This window comes from Lithobates pipiens, unplaced genomic scaffold (assembly GCF_037356315.1).
Source record: "Lithobates pipiens isolate NorthernLeopardFrog02 unplaced genomic scaffold, aLitPip1_a1.2 Scaffold_18, whole genome shotgun sequence".
Classification (NCBI taxonomy): domain Eukaryota; kingdom Metazoa; phylum Chordata; class Amphibia; order Anura; family Ranidae; genus Lithobates; species Lithobates pipiens.
This window is the reverse complement of record NW_027507758.1, coordinates 580347318-580373319: the sequence shown is the minus strand read 5'-3', so window position 1 is coordinate 580373319 and position 26002 is coordinate 580347318. Positions and strand designations below refer to the sequence as shown.

The following is a 26002-nucleotide window of genomic DNA, read 5'->3' as shown; positions in this document are numbered from 1 at the left end:
CACCAGGAGAGCCACTCCCCCAAGACCTTGGACAACTGAGCCCCTTCTGAAGTATGGCCCCATGGGTTTCAATGATGTCATTGGGAGAAGGTGGTTTCAAAAAGCACTCACACCGCCTAATACATTCTCGACAAGAAACACCTTGTGCCTTGAGGCATTCCATGGGGCTGGAAATTGGGGGAGAGAGCTACAAACACCAAGAGCCCATAATTGCATTGGCCGGGAATCGAACCCGGGCCTCCCGCGTGGCAGGCGAGAATTCTACCACTGAACCACCAATGCTCCACGCCGGGCCAGGCGCCACCACCCTCGCTCAGCTGGCCTAGGAGAGTCCAGCTCTCGCCCACGCTTGACTTGGGATTCGCTTGTCGAAATCCATGAGGATGGTCAGCGACAAGAGCAGAGTGGCGCAGCGGAAGCGTGCTGGGCCCATAACCCAGAGGTCGATGGATCGAAACCATCCTCTGCTACGTTGCCTTTTCCTATGCCAATCGATATTTGCTTGCGGGCCCAAAGGCCTTTCTTTCGCACACAAAGAGAAGTTGAACCTGATTCAGGTGATTCAACGAGTCCAAAGCTCTCAGCGTAAGCATGGCACTGGCACCTTTCCCCCTAATGGAATATTGTCTCTTGGCCATGGAAGCCTGGTCGTGCTTTCTTTAATTGATTGCTTTTGTCCAATACTGCCTACGTGACTTTGGCTGAAGCCACAGATGCCACCACAAAAACGTGGCAATGCCTTGGCACATGTTATGAGGAGCACTCCGGCTTCCCATGTTGCTCATGGCGCTCGGTTCCAAGCTTCAACATCAAACACAAAAGCAAGGTGCCTCCCGTGAAACCAGGAAAGCTGCGTTTGGAGAATGCGGGCATCGATCCCGCTACCTCTCGCATGCAAAGCGAGCGCTCTGCCACTTGAGCTAATCCCCCTTTGCTCGAGTGTGTTGCTTGCGCTATGGCTGATCCCTGTCCTCTCCTGGGCTATGTGTAAAATATAGTCAGTTTTGCGAAATCCACAACCTGCTCTGGCCGCTAGACACCAGGAGAGCCACCCGCTTTCCTAGCGTAGAAGGTTTGCACCCCCCTTTTTTTTCCCTCCTACGACCTTTGACAACTGAGCCCCTTCAGAGGTATGGCCCCATGGGTTTCAATGATGTAATTGGGAGAAGGCTGGTTTCAAAAAGCACTCACACCGCCTAGTACATTCTCGACAAGAAACACCTTGTGCCTTGATGCACTCCACGGGGCTGGAAATTGGGGGAGAGCGCTGCAAACACAAAGAGCCCATAATTGCATTGGCCGGGAATCGAACCCGGGCCTCCCGCGTGGCAGGCGAGAATTCTACCACTGAACCACCAATGCTCCACGCCGGGCCACTTGCCACCACCCTCGCTCAGCTGGTCTAGGAGAGTCCAGCTCTCGCCCACGCTTGACTTGGGATTCGCTGGTCGAAAATCAATGGAAACGCCTAGTCGTCTACATTGTGACTTTGCCACATGGACCCACTCCCCGTGGGAATCGCTGGCAAACTACATCCACATGTGGTTGTTGAGGTTGGTCAGCGACAAGAGCAGAGTGGCGCAGCGGAAGCGTGCTGGGCCCATAACCCAGAGGTCGATGGATCGAAACCATCCTCTGCTACGTTGCCCTTTCCTATGCCAATCGATATTTGCTTGCGTGCGGGCCCAAAGGCCTTTCTTTCGCACACAAAGAGAAGTTGAACCTGATTCAGGTGATTCAACGAGTCCAAAGCTCTCAGCGTAAGCATGGCACTGGCACCTTTTGCGCTAATGAAATATTGTCTCTTGGCCATGGAGGCCTGCTCGTGCTTTGTTTACTAGATTGCTTTTGTCCAACACTGCCTACGTGACTTTGGCTGAAGCCACAGTTGCCACCACAAAAACGTGGCAACGCCTTGGCACGCGTTATGAGGAGGACTCCGGCTTCCCATGTTGCTCACGGCGCTCGGTTCCAAGCTTCAACATCAAACACAAAAGCAAGGTGTCTCCTGGCAAATCAGGAAAGCTGCATTTGGAGAATGCGGGCATCGATCCCGCTACCTCTCGCATGCTAAGCGAGCGCTCTACCATTTGAGCTAATCCCCCTTTGCTTGAGGTTGTTGCTTGTGCTATGGCTGATCCCTGTCCTCTCCTGGGCTATGTGTAAACTATAGGCAGTTTTGCTAAATCCACAACTTGCTCTGGCCGCTAGACACCAGGAGAGCCACTCCCCCAAGACCTTGGACAACTGAGCCCCTTCTGAAGTATGGCCCCATGGGTTTCAATGATGTCATTGGGAGAAGGTGGTTTCAAAAAGCACTCACACCGCCTAATACATTCTCGACAAGAAACACCTTGTGCCTTGAGGCATTCCATGGGGCTGGAAATTGGGGGAGAGAGCTACAAACACCAAGAGCCCATAATTGCATTGGCCGGGAATCGAACCCGGGCCTCCCGCGTGGCAGGCGAGAATTCTACCACTGAACCACCAATGCTCCACGCCAGGCCAGGCGCCACCACCCTCGCTCAGCTGGCCTAGGAGAGTCCAGCTCTCGCCCACGCTTGACTTGGGATTCGCTTGTCGAAATCCATGAGGATGGTCAGCGACAAGAGCAGAGTGGCGCAGCGGAAGCGTGCTGGGCCCATAACCCAGAGGTCGATGGATCGAAACCATCCTCTGCTACGTTGCCTTTTCCTATGCCAATCGATATTTGCTTGCGGGCCCAAAGGCCTTTCTTTCGCACACAAAGAGAAGTTGAACCTGATTCAGGTGATTCAACGAGTCCAAAGCTCTCAGCGTAAGCATGGCACTGGCACCTTTCCCCCTAATGGAATATTGTCTCTTGGCCATGGAAGCCTGGTCGTGCTTTCTTTAATTGATTGCTTTTGTCCAATACTGCCTACGTGACTTTGGCTGAAGCCACAGATGCCACCACAAAAACGTGGCAATGCCTTGGCACATGTTATGAGGAGCACTCCGGCTTCCCATGTTGCTCACGGCGCTCGGTTCCAAGCTTCAACATCAAACACAAAAGCAAGGTGCCTCCCGTGAAACCAGGAAAGCTGCGTTTGGAGAATGCGGGCATCGATCCCGCTACCTCTCGCATGCAAAGCGAGCGCTCTGCCACTTGAGCTAATCCCCCTTTGCTCGAGTGCGTTGCTTGCGCTATGGCTGATCCCTGTCCTCTCCTGGGCTATGTGTAAAATATAGTCAGTTTTGCGAAATCCACAACCTGCTCTGGCCGCTAGACACCAGGAGAGCCACCCGCTTTCCTAGCGTAGAAGGTTTGCACCCCCCTTTTTTTTCCCTCCTACGACCTTTGACAACTGAGCCCCTTCAGAGGTATGGCCCCATGGGTTTCAATGATGTAATTGGGAGAAGGCTGGTTTCAAAAAGCACTCACACCGCCTAGTACATTCTCGACAAGAAACACCTTGTGCCTTGATGCACTCCACGGGGCTGGAAATTGGGGGAGAGCGCTGCAAACACAAAGAGCCCATAATTGCATTGGCCGGGAATCGAACCCGGGCCTCCCGCGTGGCAGGCGAGAATTCTACCACTGAACCACCAATGCTCCACGCCGGGCCACTTGCCACCACCCTCGCTCAGCTGGTCTAGGAGAGTCCAGCTCTCGCCCACGCTTGACTTGGGATTCGCTGGTCGAAAATCAATGGAAACGCCTAGTCGTCTACATTGTGACTTTGCCACATGGACCCACTCCCCGTGGGAATCGCTGGCAAACTACATCCACATGTGGTTGTTGAGGTTGGTCAGCGACAAGAGCAGAGTGGCGCAGCGGAAGCGTGCTGGGCCCATAACCCAGAGGTCGATGGATCGAAACCATCCTCTGCTACGTTGCCTTTTCCTATGCCAATCGATATTTGCTTGCGTGCGGGCCCAAAGGCCTTTCTTTCGCACACAAAGAGAAGTTGAACCTGATTCAGGTGATTCAACGAGTCCAAAGCTCTCAGCGTAAGCATGGCACTGGCACCTTTTGCGCTAATGAAATATTGTCTCTTGGCCATGGAGGCCTGCTCGTGCTTTGTTTACTAGATTGCTTTTGTCCAACACTGCCTACGTGACTTTGGCTGAAGCCACAGTTGCCACCACAAAAACGTGGCAACGCCTTGGCACGCGTTATGAGGAGGACTCCGGCTTCCCATGTTGCTCACGGCGCTCGGTTCCAAGCTTCAACATCAAACACAAAAGCAAGGTGTCTCCTGGCAAATCAGGAAAGCTGCATTTGGAGAATGCGGGCATCGATCCCACTACCTCTCGCATGCTAAGCGAGCGCTCTACCATTTGAGCTAATCCCCCTTTGCTTGAGGTTGTTGCTTGTGCTATGGCTGATCCCTGTCCTCTCCTGGGCTATGTGTAAACTATAGGCAGTTTTGCTAAATCCACAACTTGCTCTGGCCGCTAGACACCAGGAGAGCCACTCCCCCAAGACCTTGGACAACTGAGCCCCTTCTGAAGTATGGCCCCATGGGTTTCAATGATGTCATTGGGAGAAGGTGGTTTCAAAAAGCACTCACACCGCCTAATACATTCTCGACAAGAAACACCTTGTGCCTTGAGGCATTCCATGGGGCTGGAAATTGGGGGAGAGAGCTACAAACACCAAGAGCCCATAATTGCATTGGCCGGGAATCGAACCCGGGCCTCCCGCGTGGCAGGCGAGAATTCTACCACTGAACCACCAATGCTCCACGCCGGGCCAGGCGCCACCACCCTCGCTCAGCTGGCCTAGGAGAGTCCAGCTCTCGCCCACGCTTGACTTGGGATTCGCTTGTCGAAATCCATGAGGATGGTCAGCGACAAGAGGAGAGTGGCGCAGCGGAAGCGTGCTGGGCCCATAACCCAGAGGTCGATGGATCGAAACCATCCTCTGCTACGTTGCCTTTTCCTATGCCAATCGATATTTGCTTGCGGGCCCAAAGGCCTTTCTTTCGCACACAAAGAGAAGTTGAACCTGATTCAGGTGATTCAACGAGTCCAAAGCTCTCAGCGTAAGCATGGCACTGGCACCTTTCCCCCTAATGGAATATTGTCTCTTGGCCATGGAAGCCTGGTCGTGCTTTCTTTAATTGATTGCTTTTGTCCAATACTGCCTACGTGACTTTGGCTGAAGCCACAGATGCCACCACAAAAACGTGGCAATGCCTTGGCACATGTTATGAGGAGCACTCCGGCTTCCCATGTTGCTCACGGCGCTCGGTTCCAAGCTTCAACATCAAACACAAAAGCAAGGTGCCTCCCGTGAAACCAGGAAAGCTGCGTTTGGAGAATGCGGGCATCGATCCCGCTACCTCTCGCATGCAAAGCGAGCGCTCTGCCACTTGAGCTAATCCCCCTTTGCTCGAGTGTGTTGCTTGCGCTATGGCTGATCCCTGTCCTCTCCTGGGCTATGTGTAAAATATAGTCAGTTTTGCGAAATCCACAACCTGCTCTGGCCGCTAGACACCAGGAGAGCCACCCGCTTTCCTAGCGTAGAAGGTTTGCACCCCCCTTTTTTTTCCCTCCTACGACCTTTGACAACTGAGCCCCTTCAGAGGTATGGCCCCATGGGTTTCAATGATGTAATTGGGAGAAGGCTGGTTTCAAAAAGCACTCACACCGCCTAGTACATTCTCGACAAGAAACACCTTGTGCCTTGATGCACTCCACGGGGCTGGAAATTGGGGGAGAGCGCTGCAAACACAAAGAGCCCATAATTGCATTGGCCGGGAATCGAACCCGGGCCTCCCGCGTGGCAGGCGAGAATTCTACCACTGAACCACCAATGCTCCACGCCGGGCCACTTGCCACCACCCTCGCTCAGCTGGTCTAGGAGAGTCCAGCTCTCGCCCACGCTTGACTTGGGATTCGCTGGTCGAAAATCAATGGAAACGCCTAGTCGTCTACATTGTGACTTTGCCACATGGACCCACTCCCCGTGGGAATCGCTGGCAAACTACATCCACATGTGGTTGTTGAGGTTGCTCAGCGACAAGAGCAGAGTGGCGCAGCGGAAGCGTGCTGGGCCCATAACCCAGAGGTCGATGGATCGAAACCATCCTCTGCTACGTTGCCTTTTCCTATGCCAATCGATATTTGCTTGCGTGCGGGCCCAAAGGCCTTTCTTTCGCACACAAAGAGAAGTTGAACCTGATTCAGGTGATTCAACGAGTCCAAAGCTCTCAGCGCAAGCATGGCACTGGCACCTTTTGCGCTAATGAAATATTGTCTCTTGGCCATGGAGGCCTGCTCGTGCTTTGTTTACTAGATTGCTTTTGTCCAACACTGCCTACGTGACTTTGGCTGAAGCCACAGTTGCCACCACAAAAACGTGGCAACGCCTTGGCACGCGTTATGAGGAGGACTCCGGCTTCCCATGTTGCTCACGGCGCTCGGTTCCAAGCTTCAACATCAAACACAAAAGCAAGGTGTCTCCTGGCAAATCAGGAAAGCTGCATTTGGAGAATGCGGGCATCGATCCCGCTACCTCTCGCATGCTAAGCGAGCGCTCTACCATTTGAGCTAATCCCCCTTTGCTTGAGGTTGTTGCTTGTGCTATGGCTGATCCCTGTCCTCTCCTGGGCTATGTGTAAACTATAGGCAGTTTTGCTAAATCCACAACTTGCTCTGGCCGCTAGACACCAGGAGAGCCACTCCCCCAAGACCTTGGACAACTGAGCCCCTTCTGAAGTATGGCCCCATGGGTTTCAATGATGTCATTGGGAGAAGGTGGTTTCAAAAAGCACTCACACCGCCTAATACATTCTCGACAAGAAACACCTTGTGCCTTGAGGCATTCCATGGGGCTGGAAATTGGGGGAGAGAGCTACAAACACCAAGAGCCCATAATTGCATTGGCCGGGAATCTAACCCGGGCCTCCCGCGTGGCAGGTGAGAATTCTACCACTGAACCACCAATGCTCCACGCCGGGCCAGGCGCCACCACCCTCGCTCAGCTGGCCTAGGAGAGTCCAGCTCTCGCCCACGCTTGACTTGGGATTCGCTTGTCGAAATCCATGAGGATGGCCAGCGACAAGAGCAGAGTGGCGCAGCGGAAGCGTGCTGGGCCCATAACCCAGAGGTCGATGGATTGAAACCATCCTCTGCTACATTGCCTTTTCCTATGCCAATCGATATTTGCTTGCGGGCCCAAAGGCCTTTCTTTCGCACACAAAGAGAAGTTGAACCTGATTCAGGTGATTCAACGAGTCCAAAGCTCTCAGCGTAAGCATGGCACTGGCACCTTTCCCCCTAATGGAATATTGTCTCTTGGCCATGGAAGCCTGGTCGTGCTTTCTTTAATTGATTGCTTTTGTCCAATACTGCCTACGTGACTTTGGCTGAAGCCACAGATGCCACCACAAAAACGTGGCAATGCCTTGGCACATGTTATGAGGAGCACTCCGGCTTCCCATGTTGCTCACGGCGCTCGGTTCCAAGCTTCAACATCAAACACAAAAGCAAGGTGCCTCCCGTGAAACCAGGAAAGCTGCGTTTGGAGAATGCGGGCATCGATCCCGCTACCTCTCGCATGCAAAGCGAGCGCTCTGCCACTTGAGCTAATCCCCCTTTGCTCGAGTGTGTTGCTTGCGCTATGGCTGATCCCTGTCCTCTCCTGGGCTATGTGTAAAATATAGTCAGTTTTGCGAAATCCACAACCTGCTCTGGCCGCTAGACACCAGGAGAGCCACCCGCTTTCCTAGCGTAGAAGGTTTGCACCCCCCTTTTTTTCCCTCCTACGACCTTTGACAACTGAGCCCCTTCAGAGGTATGGCCCCATGGGTTTCAATGATGTAATTGGGAGAAGGCTGGTTTCAAAAAGCACTCACACCGCCTAGTACATTCTCGACAAGAAACACCTTGTGCCTTGATGCACTCCACGGGGCTGGAAATTGGGGGAGAGCGCTGCAAACACAAAGAGCCCATAATTGCATTGGCCGGGAATCGAACCCAGGCCTCCCGCGTGGCAGGCGAGAATTCTACCACTGAACCACCAATGCTCCACGCCGGGCCACTTGCCACCACCCTCGCTCAGCTGGTCTAGGAGAGTCCAGCTCTCGCCCACGCTTGACTTGGGATTCGCTGGTCGAAAATCAATGGAAACGCCTAGTCGTCTACATTGTGACTTTGCCACATGGACCCACTCCCCGTGGGAATCGCTGGCAAACTACATCCACATGTGGTTGTTGAGGTTGGTCAGCGACAAGAGCAGAGTGGCGCAGCGGAAGCGTGCTGGGCCCATAACCCAGAGGTCGATGGATCGAAACCATCCTCTGCTACGTTGCCTTTTTCTATGCCAATCGATATTTGCTTGCGTGCGGGCCCAACGGCCTTTCTTTCGCACACAAAGAGAAGTTGAACCTGATTCAGGTGATTCAACGAGTCCAAAGCTCTCAGCGTAAGCATGGCACTGGCACCTTTCCCCCTAATGGAATATTGTCTCTTGGCCATGGAAGCCTGGTCGTGCTTTCTTTAATTGATTGCTTTTGTCCAATACTGCCTACGTGACTTTGGCTGAAGCCACAGATGCCACCACAAAAACGTGGCAATGCCTTGGCACATGTTATGAGGAGCACTCCGGCTTCCCATGTTGCTCACGGCGCTCGGTTCCAAGCTTCAACATCAAACACAAAAGCAAGGTGCCTCCCGTGAAACCAGGAAAGCTGCGTTTGGAGAATGCGGGCATCGATCCCGCTACCTCTCGCATGCAAAGCGAGCGCTCTGCCACTTGAGCTAATCCCCCTTTGCTCGAGTGTGTTGCTTGCGCTATGGCTGATCCCTGTCCTCTCCTGGGCTATGTGTAAAATATAGTCAGTTTTGCGAAATCCACAACCTGCTCTGGCCGCTAGACACCAGGAGAGCCACCCGCTTTCCTAGCGTAGAAGGTTTGCACCCCCCTTTTTTTTCCCTCCTACGACCTTTGACAACTGAGCCCCTTCAGAGGTATGGCCCCATGGGTTTCAATGATGTAATTGGGAGAAGGCTGGTTTCAAAAAGCACTCACACCGCCTAGTACATTCTCGACAAGAAACACCTTGTGCCTTGATGCACTCCACGGGGCTGGAAATTGGGGGAGAGCGCTGCAAACACAAAGAGCCCATAATTGCATTGGCCGGGAATCGAACCCGGGCCTCCCGCGTGGCAGGCGAGAATTCTACCACTGAACCACCAATGCTCCACGCCGGGCCACTTGCCACCGCCCTTGCTCAGCTGGTCTAGGAGAGTCCAGCTCTCGCCCACGCTTGACTTGGGATTCGCTGGTCGAAAATCAATGGAAACGCCTAGTCGTCTACATTGTGACTTTGCCACATGGACCCACTCCCCGTGGGAATCGCTGGCAAACTACATCCACATGTGGTTGTTGAGGTTGGTCAGCGACAAGAGCAGAGTGGCGCAGCGGAAGCGTGCTGGGCCCATAACCCAGAGGTCGATGGATCGAAACCATCCTCTGCTACGTTGCCTTTTTCTATGCCAATCGATATTTGCTTGCGTGCGGGCCCAAAGGCCTTTCTTTCGCACACAAAGAGAAGTTGAACCTGATTCAGGTGATTCAACGAGTCCAAAGCTCTCAGCGTAAGCATGGCACTGGCACCTTTCCCCCTAATGGAATATTGTCTCTTGGCCATGGAAGCCTGGTCGTGCTTTCTTTAATTGATTGCTTTTGTCCAATACTGCCTACGTGACTTTGGCTGAAGCCACAGATGCCACCACAAAAACGTGGCAATGCCTTGGCACATGTTATGAGGAGCACTCCGGCTTCCCATGTTGCTCACGGCGCTCGGTTCCAAGCTTCAACATCAAACACAAAAGCAAGGTGCCTCCCGTGAAACCAGGAAAGCTGCGTTTGGAGAATGCGGGCATCGATCCCGCTACCTCTCGCATGCAAAGCGAGCGCTCTGCCACTTGAGCTAATCCCCCTTTGCTCGAGTGTGTTGCTTGCGCTATGGCTGATCCCTGTCCTCTCCTGGGCTATGTGTAAAATATAGTCAGTTTTGCGAAATACACAACCTGCTCTGGCCGCTAGACACCAGGAGAGCCACTCGCTTTCCTAGCGTAGAAGGTTTGCACCCCCCTTTTTTTTCCCTCCTACGACCTTTGACAACTGAGCCCCTTCAGAGGTATGGCCCCATGGGTTTCAATGATGTAATTGGGAGAAGGCTGGTTTCAAAAAGCACTCACACCGCCTAGTACATTCTCGACAAGAAACACCTTGTGCCTTGATGCACTCCACGGGGCTGGAAATTGGGGGAGAGCGCTGCAAACACAAAGAGCCCATAATTGCATTGGCCGGGAATCGAACCCGGGCCTCCCGCGTGGCAGGCGAGAATTCTACCACTGAACCACCAATGCTCCACGCCGGGCCACTTGCCACCACCCTCGCTCAGCTGGTCTAGGAGAGTCCAGCTCTCGCCCACGCTTGACTTGGGATTCGCTGGTCGAAAATCAATGGAAACGCCTAGTCGTCTACATTGTGACTTTGCCACATGGACCCACTCCCCGTGGGAATCGCTGGCAAACTACATCCACATGTGGTTGTTGAGGTTGGTCAGCGACAAGAGCAGAGTGGCGCAGCGGAAGCGTGCTGGGCCCATAACCCAGAGGTCGATGGATCGAAACCATCCTTTGCTACGTTGCCCTTTCCTATGCCAATCGATATTTGCTTGCGTGCGGGCCCAACGGCCTTTCTTTCGCACACAAAGAGAAGTTGAACCTGATTCAGGTGATTCAACGAGTCCAAAGCTCTCAGCGTAAGCATGGCACTGGCACCTTTTGCGCTAATGAAATATTGTCTCTTGGCCATGGAGGCCTGCTCGTGCTTTGTTTACTAGATTGCTTTTGTCCAACACTGCCTACGTGACTTTGGCTGAAGCCACAGTTGCCACCACAAAAACGTGGCAACGCCTTGGCACGCGTTATGAGGAGGACTCCGGCTTCCCATGTTGCTCACGGCGCTCGTTTCCAAGCTTCAACATCAAACACAAAAGCAAGGTGTCTCCTGGCAAATCAGGAAAGCTGCATTTGGAGAATGCGGGCATCGATCCCGCTACCTCTCGCATGCTAAGCGAGCGCTCTACCATTTGAGCTAATCCCCCTTTGCTTGAGGTTGTTGCTTGTGCTATGGCTGATCCCTGTCCTCTCCTGGGCTATGTGTAAACTATAGGCAGTTTTGCTAAATCCACAACTTGCTCTGGCCGCTAGACACCAGGAGAGCCACTCCCCCAAGACCTTGGACAACTGAGCCCCTTCTGAAGTATGGCCCCATGGGTTTCAATGATGTCATTGGGAGAAGGTGGTTTCAAAAAGCACTCACACCGCCTAATACATTCTCGACAAGAAACACCTTGTGCCTTGAGGCATTCCATGGGGCTGGAAATTGGGGGAGAGAGCTACAAACACCAAGAGCCCATAATTGCATTGGCCGGGAATCGAACCCGGGCCTCCCGCGTGGCAGGCGAGAATTCTACCACTGAACCACCAATGCTCCACGCCGGGCCAGGCGCCACCACCCTCGCTCAGCTGGCCTAGGAGAGTCCAGCTCTCGCCCATGCTTGACTTGGGATTCGCTTGTCGAAATCCATGAGGATGGCCAGCGACAAGAGCAGAGTGGCGCAGCGGAAGCGTGCTGGGCCCAAAACCCAGAGGTCGATGGATCGAAACCATCCTCTGCTACGTTGCCTTTTCCTATGCCAATCGATATTTGCTTGCGGGCCCAAAGGCCTTTCTTTCGCACACAAAGAGAAGTTGAACCTGATTCAGGTGATTCAACGAGTCCAAAGCTCTCAGCGTAAGCATGGCACTGGCACCTTTCCCCCTAATGGAATATTGTCTCTTGGCCATGGAAGCCTGGTCGTGCTTTCTTTAATTGATTGCTTTTGTCCAATACTGCCTACGTGACTTTGGCTGAAGCCACAGATGCCACCACAAAAACGTGGCAATGCCTTGGCACATGTTATGAGGAGCACTCCGGCTTCCCATGTTGCTCACGGCGCTCGGTTCCAAGCTTCAACATCAAACACAAAAGCAAGGTGCCTCCCGTGAAACCAGGAAAGCTGCGTTTGGAGAATGCGGGCATCGATCCCGCTACCTCTCGCATGCAAAGCGAGTGCTCTGCCACTTGAGCTAATCCCCCTTTGCTCGAGTGTGTTGCTTGCGCTATGGCTGATCCCTGTCCTCTCCTGGGCTATGTGTAAAATATAGTCAGTTTTGCGAAATCCACAACCTGCTCTGGCCGCTAGACACCAGGAGAGCCACCCGCTTTCCTAGCGTAGAAGGTTTGCACCCCCCTTTTTTTTCCCTCCTACGACCTTTGACAACTGAGCCCCTTCAGAGGTATGGCCCCATGGGTTTCAATGATGTAATTGGGAGAAGGCTGGTTTCAAAAAGCACTCACACCGCCTAGTACATTCTCGACAAGAAACACCTTGTGCCTTGATGCACTCCACGGGGCTGGAAATTGGGGGAGAGCGCTGCAAACACAAAGAGCCCATAATTGCATTGGCCGGGAATCGAACCCGGGCCTCCCGCGTGGCAGGCGAGAATTCTACCACTGAACCACCAATGCTCCACGCCGGGCCACTTGCCACCACCCTCGCTCAGCTGGTCTAGGAGAGTCCAGCTCTCGCCCACGCTTGACTTGGGATTCGCTGGTCGAAAATCAATGGAAACGCCTAGTCGTCTACATTGTGACTTTGCCACATGGACCCACTCCCCGTGGGAATCGCTGGCAAACTACATCCACATGTGGTTGTTGAGGTTGGTCAGCGACAAGAGCAGAGTGGCGCAGCGGAAGCGTGCTGGGCCCATAACCCAGAGGTCGATGGATCGAAACCATCCTCTGCTACGTTGCCTTTTTCTATGCCAATCGATATTTGCTTGCGTGCGGGCCCAAAGGCCTTTCTTTCGCACACAAAGAGAAGTTGAACCTGATTCAGGTGATTCAACGAGTCCAAAGCTCTCAGCGTAAGCATGGCACTGGCACCTTTTGCGCTAATGAAATATTGTCTCTTGGCCATGGAGGCCTGCTCGTGCTTTGTTTACTAGATTGCTTTTGTCCAACACTGCCTACGTGACTTTGGCTGAAGCCACAGTTGCCACCACAAAAACGTGGCAACGCCTTGGCACGCGTTATGAGGAGGACTCCGGCTTCCCATGTTGCTCACGGCGCTCGGTTCCAAGCTTCAACATCAAACACAAAAGCAAGGTGTCTCCTGGCAAATCAGGAAAGCTGCATTTGGAGAATGCGGGCATCGATCCCGCTACCTCTCGCATGCTAAGCGAGCGCTCTACCATTTGAGCTAATCCCCCGTTGCTTGAGGTTGTTGCTTGTGCTATGGCTGATCCCTGTCCTCTCCTGGGCTATGTGTAAACTATAGGCAGTTTTGCTAAATCCACAACTTGCTCTGGCCGCTAGACACCAGGAGAGCCACTCCCCCAAGACCTTGGACAACTGAGCCCCTTCTGAAGTATGGCCCCATGGGTTTCAATGATGTCATTGGGAGAAGGTGGTTTCAAAAAGCACTCACACCGCCTAATACATTCTCGACAAGAAACACCTTGTGCCTTGAGGCATTCCATGGGGCTGGAAATTGGGGGAGAGAGCTACAAACACCAAGAGCCCATAATTGCATTGGCCGGGAATCGAACCCGGGCCTCCCGCGTGGCAGGCGAGAATTCTACCACTGAACCACCAATGCTCCACGCCGGGCCAGGCGCCACCACCCTCGCTCAGCTGGCCTAGGAGAGTCCAGCTCTCGCCCACGCTTGACTTGGGATTCGCTTGTCGAAATCCATGAGGATGGCCAGCGACAAGAGCAGAGTGGCGCAGCGGAAGCGTGCTGGGCCCATAACCCAGAGGTCGATGGATCGAAACCATCCTCTGCTACGTTGCCTTTTCCTATGCCAATCGATATTTGCTTGCGGGCCCAAAGGCCTTTCTTTCGCACACAAAGAGAAGTTGAACCTGATTCAGGTGATTCAACGAGTCCAAAGCTCTCAGCGTAAGCATGGCACTGGCACCTTTCCCCCTAATGGAATATTGTCTCTTGGCCATGGAAGCCTGGTCGTGCTTTCTTTAATTGATTGCTTTTGTCCAATACTGCCTACGTGACTTTGGCTGAAGCCACAGATGCCACCACAAAAACGTGGCAATGCCTTGGCACATGTTATGAGGAGCACTCCGGCTTCCCATGTTGCTCACGGCGCTCGGTTCCAAGCTTCAACATCAAACACAAAAGCAAGGTGCCTCCCGTGAAACCAGGAAAGCTGCGTTTGGAGAATGCGGGCATCGATCCCGCTACCTCTCGCATGCAAAGCGAGCGCTCTGCCACTTGAGCTAATCCCCCTTTGCTCGAGTGTGTTGCTTGCGCTATGGCTGATCCCTGTCCTCTCCTGGGCTATGTGTAAAATATAGTCAGTTTTGCGAAATCCACAACCTGCTCTGGCCGCTAGACACCAGGAGAGCCACCCGCTTTCCTAGCGTAGAAGGTTTGCACCCCCCTTTTTTTTCCCTCCTACGACCTTTGACAACTGAGCCCCTTCAGAGGTATGGCCCCATGGGTTTCAATGATGTAATTGGGAGAAGGCTGGTTTCAAAAAGCACTCACACCGCCTAGTACATTCTCGACAAGAAACACCTTGTGCCTTGATGCACTCCACGGGGCTGGAAATTGGGGGAGAGCGCTGCAAACACAAAGAGCCCATAATTGCATTGGCCGGGAATCGAACCCGGGCCTCCCGCGTGGCAGGCGAGAATTCTACCACTTAACCACCAATGCTCCACGCCGGGCCACTTGCCACCACCCTCGCTCAGCTGGTCTAGGAGAGTCCAGCTCTCGCCCACGCTTGACTTGGGATTCGCTGGTCGAAAATCAATGGAAACGCCTAGTCGTCTACATTGTGACTTTGCCACATGGACCCACTCCCCGTGGGAATCGCTGGCAAACTACATCCACATGTGGTTGTTGAGGTTGGTCAGCGACAAGAGCAGAGTGGCGCAGCGGAAGCGTGCTGGGCCCATAACCCAGAGGTCGATGGATCGAAACCATCCTCTGCTACGTTGCCCTTTCCTATGCCAATCGATATTTGCTTGCGTGCAGGCCCAAAGGCCTTTCTTTCGCACACAAAGAGAAGTTGAACCTGATTCAGGTGATTCAACGAGTCCAAAGCTCTCAGCGTAAGCATGGCACTGGCACCTTTTGCGCTAATGAAATATTGTCTCTTGGCCATGGAGGCCTGCTCGTGCTTTGTTTACTAGATTGCTTTTGTCCAACACTGCCTACGTGACTTTGGCTGAAGCCACAGTTGCCACCACAAAAACGTGGCAACGCCTTGGCACGCGTTATGAGGAGGACTCCGGCTTCCCATGTTGCTCACGGCGCTCGGTTCCAAGCTTCAACATCAAACACAAAAGCAAGGTGTCTCCTGGCAAATCAGGAAAGCTGCATTTGGAGAATGCGGGCATCGATCCCGCTACCTCTCGCATGCTAAGCGAGCGCTCTACCATTTGAGCTAATCCCCCTTTGCTTGAGGTTGTTGCTTGTGCTATGGCTGATCCCTGTCCTCTCCTGGGCTATGTGTAAACTATAGGCAGTTTTGCTAAATCCACAACTTGCTCTGGCCGCTAGACACCAGGAGAGCCACTCCCCCAAGACCTTGGACAACTGAGCCCCTTCTGAAGTATGGCCCCATGGGTTTCAATGATGTCATTGGGAGAAGGTGGTTTCAAAAAGCACTCACACCGCCTAATACATTCTCGACAAGAAACACCTTGTGCCTTGAGGCATTCCATGGGGCTGGAAATTGGGGGAGAGAGCTACAAACACCAAGAGCCCATAATTGCATTGGCCGGGAATCGAACCCGGGCCTCCCGCGTGGCAGGCGAGAATTCTACCACTGAACCACCAATGCTCCACGCCGGGCCAGGCGCCACCACCCTCGCTCAGCTGGCCTAGGAGAGTCCAGCTCTCGCCCACGCTTGACTTGGGATTCGCTTGTCGAAATCCATGAGGATGGCCAGCGACAAGAGCAGAGTGGCGCAGCGGAAGCGTGCTGGGCCCATAACCCAGAGGTCGATGGATCGAAACCATCCTCTGCTACGTTGCCTTTTCCTATGCCAATCGATATTTGCTTGCGGGCCCAAAGGCCTTTCTTTCGCACACAAAGAGAAGTTGAACCTGATTCAGGTGATTCAACGAGTCCAAAGCTCTCAGCGTAAGCATGGCACTGGCACCTTTCCCCCTAATGGAATATTGTCTCTTGGCCATGGAAGCCTGGTCGTGCTTTCTTTAATTGATTGCTTTTGTCCAATACTGCCTACGTGACTTTGGCTGAAGCCACAGATGCCACCACAAAAACGTGGCAATGCCTTGGCACATGTTATGAGGAGCACTCCGGCTTCCCATGTTGCTCACGGCGCTCGGTTCCAAGCTTCAACATCAAACACAAAAGCAAGGTGCCTCCCGTGAAACCAGGAAAGCTGCGTTTGGAGAATGCGGGCATCGATCCCGCTACCTCTCGCATGCAAAGCGAGCGCTCTGCCACTTGAGCTAATCCCCCTTTGCTCGAGTGTGTTGCTTGCGCTATGGCTGATCCCTGTCCTCTCCTGGGCTATGTGTAAAATATAGTCAGTTTTGCGAAATCCACAACCTGCTCTGGCCGCTAGACACCAGGAGAGCCACCCGCTTTCCTAGCGTAGAAGGTTTGCACCCCCCTTTTTTTTCCCTCCTACGACCTTTGAAAACTGAGCCCCTTCAGAGGTATGGCCCCATGGGTTTCAATGATGTAATTGGGAGAAGGCTGGTTTCAAAAAGCACTCACACCGCCTAGTACATTCTCGACAAGAAACACCTTGTGCCTTGATGCACTCCACGGGGCTGGAAATTGGGGGAGAGCGCTGCAAACACAAAGAGCCCATAATTGCATTGGCCGGGAATCGAACCCGGGCCTCCCGCGTGGCAGGCGAGAATTCTACCACTTAACCACCAATGCTCCACGCCGGGCCACTTGCCACCACCCTCGCTCAGCTGGTCTAGGAGAGTCCAGCTCTCGCCCACGCTTGACTTGGGATTCGCTGGTCGAAAATCAATGGAAACGCCTAGTCGTCTACATTGTGACTTTGCCACATGGACCCACTCCCCGTGGGAATCGCTGGCAAACTACATCCACATGTGGTTGTTGAGGTTGGTCAGCGACAAGAGCAGAGTGGCGCAGCGGAAGCGTGCTGGGCCCATAACCCAGAGGTCGATGGATCGAAACCATCCTCTGCTACGTTGCCCTTTCCTATGCCAATCGATATTTGCTTGCGTGCGGGCCCAAAGGCCTTTCTTTCGCACACAAAGAGAAGTTGAACCTGATTCAGGTGATTCAACGAGTCCAAAGCTCTCAGCGTAAGCATGGCACTGGCACCTTTTGCGCTAATGAAATATTGTCTCTTGGCCATGGAGGCCTGCTCGTGCTTTGTTTACTAGATTGCTTTTGTCCAACACTGCCTACGTGACTTTGGCTGAAGCCACAGTTGCCACCACAAAAACGTGGCAACGCCTTGGCACGCGTTATGAGGAGGACTCCGGCTTCCCATGTTGCTCACGGCGCTCGGTTCCAAGCTTCAACATCAAACACAAAAGCAAGGTGTCTCCTGGCAAATCAGGAAAGCTGCATTTGGAGAATGCGGGCATCGATCCCGCTACCTCTCGCATGCTAAGCAAGCGCTCTACCATTTGAGCTAATCCCCCTTTGCTTGAGGTTGTTGCTTGTGCTATGGCTGATCCCTGTCCTCTCCTGGGCTATGTGTAAACTATAGGCAGTTTTGCTAAATCCACAACTTGCTCTGGCCGCTAGACACCAGGAGAGCCACTCCCCCAAGACCTTGGACAACTGAGCCCCTTCTGAAGTATGGCCCCATGGGTTTCAATGATGTCATTGGGAGAAGGTGGTTTCAAAAAGCACTCACACCGCCTAATACATTCTCGACAAGAAACACCTTGTGCCTTGAGGCATTCCATGGGGCTGGAAATTGGGGGAGAGAGCTACAAACACCAAGAGCCCATAATTGCATTGGCCGGGAATCGAACCCGGGCCTCCCGCGTGGCAGGCGAGAATTCTACCACTGAACCACCAATGCTCCACGCCGGGCCAGGCGCCACCACCCTCGCTCAGCTGGCCTAGGAGAGTCCAGCTCTCGCCCACGCTTGACTTGGGATTCGCTTGTCGAAATCCATGAGGATGGCCAGCGACAAGAGCAGAGTGGCGCAGCGGAAGCGTGCTGGGCCCATAACCCAGAGGTCGATGGATCGAAACCATCCTCTGCTACGTTGCCTTTTCCTATGCCAATCGATATTTGCTTGCGGGCCCAAAGGCCTTTCTTTCGCACACAAAGAGAAGTTGAACCTGATTCAGGTGATTCAACGAGTCCAAAGCTCTCAGCGTAAGCATGGCACTGGCACCTTTCCCCCTAATGGAATATTGTCTCTTGGCCATGGAAGCCTGGTCGTGCTTTCTTTAATTGATTGCTTTTGTCCAATACTGCCTACGTGACTTTGGCTGAAGCCACAGATGCCACCACAAAAACGTGGCAATGCCTTGGCACATGTTATGAGGAGCACTCCGGCTTCCCATGTTGCTCACGGCGCTCGGTTCCAAGCTTCAACATCAAACACAAAAGCAAGGTGCCTCCCGTGAAACCAGGAAAGCTGCGTTTGGAGAATGCGGGCATCGATCCCGCTACCTCTCGCATGCAAAGCGAGCGCTCTGCCACTTGAGCTAATCCCCCTTTGCTCGAGTGTGTTGCTTGCGCTATGGCTGATCCCTGTCCTCTCCTGGGCTATGTGTAAAATATAGTCAGTTTTGCGAAATCCACAACCTGCTCTGGCCGCTAGACACCAGGAGAGCCACCCGCTTTCCTAGCGTAGAAGGTTTGCACCCCCCTTTTTTTTCCCTCCTACGACCTTTGACAACTGAGCCCCTTCAGAGGTATGGCCCCATGGGTTTCAATGATGTAATTGGGAGAAGGCTGGTTTCAAAAAGCACTCACACCGCCTAGTACATTCTCGACAAGAAACACCTTGTGCCTTGATGCACTCCACGGGACTGGAAATTGGGGGAGAGCGCTGCAAACACAAAGAGCCCATAATTGCATTGGCCGGGAATCGAACCCAGGGCCTCCCGCATGGCAGGCGAGAATTCTACCACTGAACCACCAATGCTCCACGCCGGGCCACTTGCCACCACCCTCGCTCAGCTGGTCTAGGAGAGTCCAGCTCTCGCCCACGCTTGACTTGGGATTCGCTGGTCGAAAATCAATGGAAACGCCTAGTCGTCTACATTGTGACTTTGCCACATGGACCCACTCCCCGTGGGAATCGCTGGCAAACTACATCCACATGTGGTTGTTGAGGTTGGTCAGCGACAAGAGCAGAGTGGCGCAGCGGAAGCGTGCTGGGCCCATAACCCAGAGGTCGATGGATCGAAACCATCCTCTGCTACGTTGCCCTTTCCTATGCCAATCGATATTTGCTTGCGTGCGGGCCCAAAGGCCTTTCTTTCGCACACAAAGAGAAGTTGAACCTGATTCAGGTGATTCAACGAGTCCAAAGCTCTCAGCGTAAGCATGGCACTGGCACCTTTTGCGCTAATGAAATATTGTCTCTTGGCCATGGAGGCCTGCTCGTGCTTTGTTTACTAGATTGCTTTTGTCCAACACTGCCTACGTGACTTTGGCTGAAGCCACAGTTGCCACCACAAAAACGTGGCAACGCCTTGGCACGCGTTATGAGGAGGACTCCGGCTTCCCATGTTGCTCACGGCGCTCGGTTCCAAGCTTCAACATCAAACACAAAAGCAAGGTGTCTCCTGGCAAATCAGGAAAGCTGCATTTGGAGAATGCGGGCATCGATCCCGCTACCTCTCGCATGCTAAGCGAGCGCTCTACCATTTGAGCTAATCCCCCTTTGCTTGAGGTTGTTGCTTGTGCTATGGCTGATCCCTGTCCTCTCCTGGGCTATGTGTAAACTATAGGCAGTTTTGCTAAATCCACAACTTGCTCTGGCCGCTAGACACCAGGAGAGCCACTCCCCCAAGACCTTGGACAACTGAGCCCCTTCTGAAGTATGGCCCCATGGGTTTCAATGATGTCATTGGGAGAAGGTGGTTTCAAAAAGCACTCACACCGCCTAATACATTCTCGACAAGAAACACCTTGTGCCTTGAGGCATTCCATGGGGCTGGAAATTGGGGGAGAGAGCTACAAACACCAAGAGCCCATAATTGCATTGGCCGGGAATCGAACCCGGGCCTCCCGCGTGGCAGGCGAGAATTCTACCACTGAACCACCAATGCTCCACGCCGGGCCAGGCGCCACCACCCTCGCTCAGCTGGCCTAGGAGAGTCCAGCTCTCGCCCACGCTTGACTTGGGATTCGCTTGTCGAAATCCATGAGGATGGCCAGCGACAAGAGCAGAGTGGCGCAGCGGAAGCGTGCTGGGCCCATAACCCAGAGGTCGATGGATCGAAACCATCCTCTGCTACGTTGCCTTTTCCTATGCCAATCGATATTTGCTTGCGGGCCCAAAGGCCTTTCTTTCGCACACAAAGAGAAGTTGAACCTGATTCAGGTGATTCAACGAGTCCAAAGCTCTCAGCGTAAGCATGGCACTGGCACCTTTCCCCCTAATGGAATATTGTCTCTTGGCCATGGAAGCCTGGTCGTGCTTTCTTTAATTGATTGCTTTTGTCCAATACTGCCTACGTGACTTTGGCTGAAGCCACAGATGCCACCACAAAAACGTGGCAATGCCTTGGCACATGTTATGAGGAGCACTCCGGCTTCCCATGTTGCTCACGGCGCTCGGTTCCAAGCTTCAACATCAAACACAAAAGCAAGGTGCCTCCCGTGAAACCAGGAAAGCTGCGTTTGGAGAATGCGGGCATCGATCCCGCTACCTCTCGCATGCAAAGCGAGCGCTCTGCCACTTGAGCTAATCCCCCTTTGCTCGAGTGTGTTGCTTGCGCTATGGCTGATCCCTGTCCTCTCCTGGGCTATGTGTAAAATATAGTCAGTTTTGCGAAATCCACAACCTGCTCTGGCCGCTAGACACCAGGAGAGCCACCCGCTTTCCTAGCGTAGAAGGTTTGCACCCCCCTTTTTTTTCCCTCCTACGACCTTTGACAACTGAGCCCCTTCAGAGGTATGGCCCCATGGGTTTCAATGATGTAATTGGGAGAAGGCTGGTTTCAAAAAGCACTCACACCGCCTAGTACATTCTCGACAAGAAACACCTTGTGCCTTGATGCACTCCACGGGGCTGGAAATTGGGGGAGAGCGCTGCAAACACAAAGAGCCCATAATTGCATTGGCCGGGAATCGAACCCGGGCCTCCCGCGTGGCAGGCGAGAATTCTACCACTGAACCACCAATGCTCCACGCCGGGCCACTTGCCACCACCCTCGCTCAGCTGGTCTAGGAGAGTCCAGCTCTCGCCCACGCTTGACTTGGGATTCGCTGGTCGAAAATCAATGGAAACGCCTAGTCGTCTACATTGTGACTTTGCCACATGGACCCACTCCCCGTGGGAATCGCTGGCAAACTACATCCACATGTGGTTGTTGAGGTTGGTCAGCGACAAGAGCAGAGTGGCGCAGCGGAAGCGTGCTGGGCCCATAACCCAGAGGTCGATGGATCGAAACCATCCTCTGCTACGTTGCCCTTTCCTATGCCAATCGATATTTGCTTGCGTGCGGGCCCAAAGGCCTTTCTTTCGCACACAAAGAGAAGTTGAACCTGATTCAGGTGATTCAACGAGTCCAAAGCTCTCAGCGTAAGCATGGCACTGGCACCTTTTGCGCTAATGAAATATTGTCTCTTGGCCATGGAGGCCTTCTCGTGCTTTGTTTACTAGATTGCTTTTGTCCAACACTGCCTACGTGACTTTGGCTGAAGCCACAGTTGCCACCACAAAAACGTGGCAACGCCTTGGCACGCGTTATGAGGAGGACTCCGGCTTCCCATGTTGCTCACGGCGCTCGGTTCCAAGCTTCAACATCAAACACAAAAGCAAGGTGTCTCCTGGCAAATCAGGAAAGCTGCATTTGGAGAATGCGGGCATCGATCCCGCTACCTCTCGCATGCTAAGCGAGCGCTCTACCATTTGAGCTAATCCCCCTTTGCTTGAGGTTGTTGCTTGTGCTATGGCTGATCCCTGTCCTCTCCTGGGCTATGTGTAAACTATAGGCAGTTTTGCTAAATCCACAACTTGCTCTGGCCGCTAGACACCAGGAGAGCCACTCCCCCAAGACCTTGGACAACTGAGCCCCTTCTGAAGTATGGCCCCATGGGTTTCAATGATGTCATTGGGAGAAGGTGGTTTCAAAAAGCACTCACACCGCCTAATACATTCTCGACAAGAAACACCTTGTGCCTTGAGGCATTCCATGGGGCTGGAAATTGGGGGAGAGAGCTACAAACACCAAGAGCCCATAATTGCATTGGCCGGGAATCGAACCCGGGCCTCCCGCGTGGCAGGCGAGAATTCTACCACTGAACCACCAATGCTCCACGCCGGGCCAGGCGCCACCACCCTCGCTCAGCTGGCCTAGGAGAGTCCAGCTCTCGCCCACGCTTGACTTGGGATTCGCTTGTCGAAATCCATGAGGATGGCCAGCGACAAGAGCAGAGTGGCGCAGCGGAAGCGTGCTGGGCCCATAACCCAGAGGTCGATGGATCGAAACCATCCTCTGCTACGTTGCCTTTTCCATGCCAATCGATATTTGCTTGCGGGCCCAAAGGCCTTTCTTTCGCACACAAAGAGAAGTTGAACCTGATTCAGGTGATTCAACGAGTCCAAAGCTCTCAGCGTAAGCATGGCACTGGCACCTTTCCCCCTAATGGAATATTGTCTCTTGGCCATGGAAGCCTGGTCGTGCTTTCTTTAATTGATTGCTTTTGTCCAATACTGCCTACGTGACTTTGGCTGAAGCCACAGATGCCACCACAAAAACGTGGCAATGCCTTGGCACATGTTATGAGGAGCACTCCGGCTTCCCATGTTGCTCACGGCGCTCGGTTCCAAGCTTCAACATCAAACACAAAAGCAAGGTGCCTCCCGTGAAACCAGGAAAGCTGCGTTTGGAGAATGCGGGCATCGATCCCGCTACCTCTCGCATGCAAAGCGAGCGCTCTGCCACTTGAGCTAATCCCCCTTTGCTCAAGTGTGTTGCTTGCGCTATGGCTGATCCCTGTCCTCTCCTGGGCTATGTGTAAAATATAGTCAGTTTTGCGAAATCCACAACCTGCTCTGGCCGCTAGACACCAGGAGAGCCACCCGCTTTCCTAGCGTAGAAGGTTTGCACCCCCCTTTTTTTTCCCTCCTACGACCTTTGACAACTGAGCCCCTTCAGAGGTATGGCCCCATGGGTTTCAATGATGTAATTGGGAGAAGGCTGGTTTCAAAAAGCACTCACACCGCCTAGTACATTCTCGACAAGAAACACCTTGTGCCTTGATGCACTCCACGGGGCTGGAAATTGGGGGAGAGCGCTGCAAACACAAAGAGCCCATAATTGCATTGGCCGGGAATCGAACCCGGGCCTCCCGCGTGGCAGGCGAGAATTCTACCACTGAACCACCAATGCTCCACGCCGGGCCACTTGCCACCACCCTCGCTCAGCTGGTCTAGGAGAGTCCAGCTCTCGCCCACGCTTGACTTGGGATTCGCTGGTCGAAAATCAATGGAAACGCCTAGTCGTCTACATTGTGACTTTGCCACATGGACCCACTCCCCGTGGGAATCGCTGGCAAACTACATCCACATGTGGTTGTTGAGGTTGGTCAGCGACAAGAGCAGAGTGGCGCAGCGGAAGCGTGCTGGGCCCATAACCCAGAGGTCGATGGATCGAAACCATCCTCTGCTACGTTGCCCTTTCCTATGCCAATCGATATTTGCTTGCGTGTGGGCCCAAAGGCCTTTCTTTCGCACACAAAGAGAAGTTGAACCTGATTCAGGTGATTCAACGAGTCCAAAGCTCTCAGCGTAAGCATGGCACTGGCACCTTTTGCGCTAATGAAATATTGTCTCTTGGCCATGGAGGCCTGCTCGTGCTTTGTTTACTAGATTGCTTTTGTCCAACACTGCCTACGTGACTTTGGCTGAAGCCACAGTTGCCACCACAAAAACGTGGCAACGCCTTGGCACGCGTTATGAGGAGGACTCCGGCTTCCCATGTTGCTCACGGCGCTCGGTTCCAAGCTTCAACATCAAACACAAAAGCAAGGTGTCTCCTGGCAAATCAGGAAAGCTGCATTTGGAGAATGCGGGCATCGATCCCGCTACCTCTCGCATGCTAAGCGAGCGCTCTACCATTTGAGCTAATCCCCCTTTGCTTGAGGTTGTTGCTTGTGCTATGGCTGATCCCTGTCCTCTCCTGGGCTATGTGTAAACTATAGGCAGTTTTGCTAAATCCACAACTTGCTCTGGCCGCTAGACACCAGGAGAGCCACTCCCCCAAGACCTTGGACAACTGAGCCCCTTCTGAAGTATGGCCCCATGGGTTTCAATGATGTCATTGGGAGAAGGTGGTTTCAAAAAGCACTCACACCGCCTAATACATTCTCGACAAGAAACACCTTGTGCCTTGAGGCATTCCATGGGGCTGGAAATTGGGGGAGAGAGCTACAAACACCAAGAGCCCATAATTGCATTGGCCGGGAATCGAACCCGGGCCTCCCGCGTGGCAGGCGAGAATTCTACCACTGAACCACCAATGCTCCACGCCGGGCCAGGCGCCACCACCCTCGCTCAGCTGGCCTAGGAGAGTCCAGCTCTCGCCCACGCTTGACTTGGGATTCGCTTGTCGAAATCCATGAGGATGGCCAGCGACAAGAGCAGAGTGGCGCAGCGGAAGCGTGCTGGGCCCATAACCCAGAGGTCGATGGATCGAAACCATCCTCTGCTACGTTGCCTTTTCCTATGCCAATCGATATTTGCTTGCGGGCCCAAAGGCCTTTCTTTCGCACACAAAGAGAAGTTGAACCTGATTCAGGTGATTCAACGAGTCCAAAGCTCTCAGCGTAAGCATGGCACTGGCACCTTTCCCCCTAATGGAATATTGTCTCTTGGCCATGGAAGCCTGGTCGTGCTTTCTTTAATTGATTGCTTTTGTCCAATACTGCCTACGTGACTTTGGCTGAAGCCACAGATGCCACCACAAAAACGTGGCAATGCCTTGGCACATGTTATGAGGAGCACTCCGGCTTCCCATGTTGCTCACGGCGCTCGGTTCCAAGCTTCAACATCAAACACAAAAGCAAGGTGCCTCCCGTGAAACCAGGAAAGCTGCGTTTGGAGAATGCGGGCATCGATCCCGCTACCTCTCGCATGCAAAGCGAGCGCTCTGCCACTTGAGCTAATCCCCCTTTGCTCGAGTGTGTTGCTTGCGCTATGGCTGATCCCTGTCCTCTCCTGGGCTATGTGTAAAATATAGTCAGTTTTGCGAAATCCACAACCTGCTCTGGCCGCTAGACACCAGGAGAGCCACCCGCTTTCCTAGCGTAGAAGGTTTGCACCCCCCTTTTTTTTCCCTCCTACGACCTTTGACAACTGAGCCCCTTCAGAGGTATGGCCCCATGGGTTTCAATGATGTAATTGGGAGAAGGCTGGTTTCAAAAAGCACTCACACCGCCTAGTACATTCTCGACAAGAAACACCTTGTGCCTTGATGCACTCCACGGGGCTGGAAATTGGGGGAGAGCGCTGCAAACACAAAGAGCCCATAATTGCATTGGCCGGGAATCGAACCCGGGCCTCCCGCGTGGCAGGCGAGAATTCTACCACTTAACCACCAATGCTCCACGCCGGGCCACTTGCCACCACCCTCGCTCAGCTGGTCTAGGAGAGTCCAGCTCTCGCCCACGCTTGACTTGGGATTCGCTGGTCGAAAATCAATGGAAACGCCTAGTCGTCTACATTGTGACTTTGCCACATGGACCCACTCCCCGTGGGAATCGCTGGCAAACTAC

The 26002-nt window shown here is 53.4% G+C and overlaps 8 non-coding genes across 8 annotated transcripts; all 8 read right to left on the bottom strand.

Annotated features, from left to right (window-relative positions):
• Window positions 1-2032: 2032 nt before the first annotated feature.
• On the bottom strand, window positions 2033-2105 carry TRNAA-AGC (transfer RNA alanine (anticodon AGC)). The gene has a single exon. It is a non-coding gene; the product is annotated as a tRNA-Ala (tRNA).
• Window positions 2106-6456: 4351 nt separating this feature from the next.
• On the bottom strand, window positions 6457-6529 carry TRNAA-AGC (transfer RNA alanine (anticodon AGC)). The gene has a single exon. It is a non-coding gene; the product is annotated as a tRNA-Ala (tRNA).
• A 4488-nt stretch (window positions 6530-11017) lies between these two features.
• TRNAA-AGC (transfer RNA alanine (anticodon AGC)) lies at window positions 11018-11090 on the bottom strand. Its single transcript has one exon. It is a non-coding gene; the product is annotated as a tRNA-Ala (tRNA).
• A 2139-nt stretch (window positions 11091-13229) lies between these two features.
• TRNAA-AGC (transfer RNA alanine (anticodon AGC)) lies at window positions 13230-13302 on the bottom strand. Its single transcript has one exon. It is a non-coding gene; the product is annotated as a tRNA-Ala (tRNA).
• Window positions 13303-15441: 2139 nt separating this feature from the next.
• On the bottom strand, window positions 15442-15514 carry TRNAA-AGC (transfer RNA alanine (anticodon AGC)). Its single transcript has one exon. It is a non-coding gene; the product is annotated as a tRNA-Ala (tRNA).
• Window positions 15515-19866: 4352 nt separating this feature from the next.
• On the bottom strand, window positions 19867-19939 carry TRNAA-AGC (transfer RNA alanine (anticodon AGC)). The gene has a single exon. It is a non-coding gene; the product is annotated as a tRNA-Ala (tRNA).
• Window positions 19940-22078: 2139 nt separating this feature from the next.
• TRNAA-AGC (transfer RNA alanine (anticodon AGC)) lies at window positions 22079-22151 on the bottom strand. The gene has a single exon. It is a non-coding gene; the product is annotated as a tRNA-Ala (tRNA).
• Window positions 22152-24289: 2138 nt separating this feature from the next.
• Window positions 24290-24362, bottom strand: TRNAA-AGC (transfer RNA alanine (anticodon AGC)). Its single transcript has one exon. It is a non-coding gene; the product is annotated as a tRNA-Ala (tRNA).
• Between the last annotated feature and the right edge of the window lie 1640 nt (window positions 24363-26002).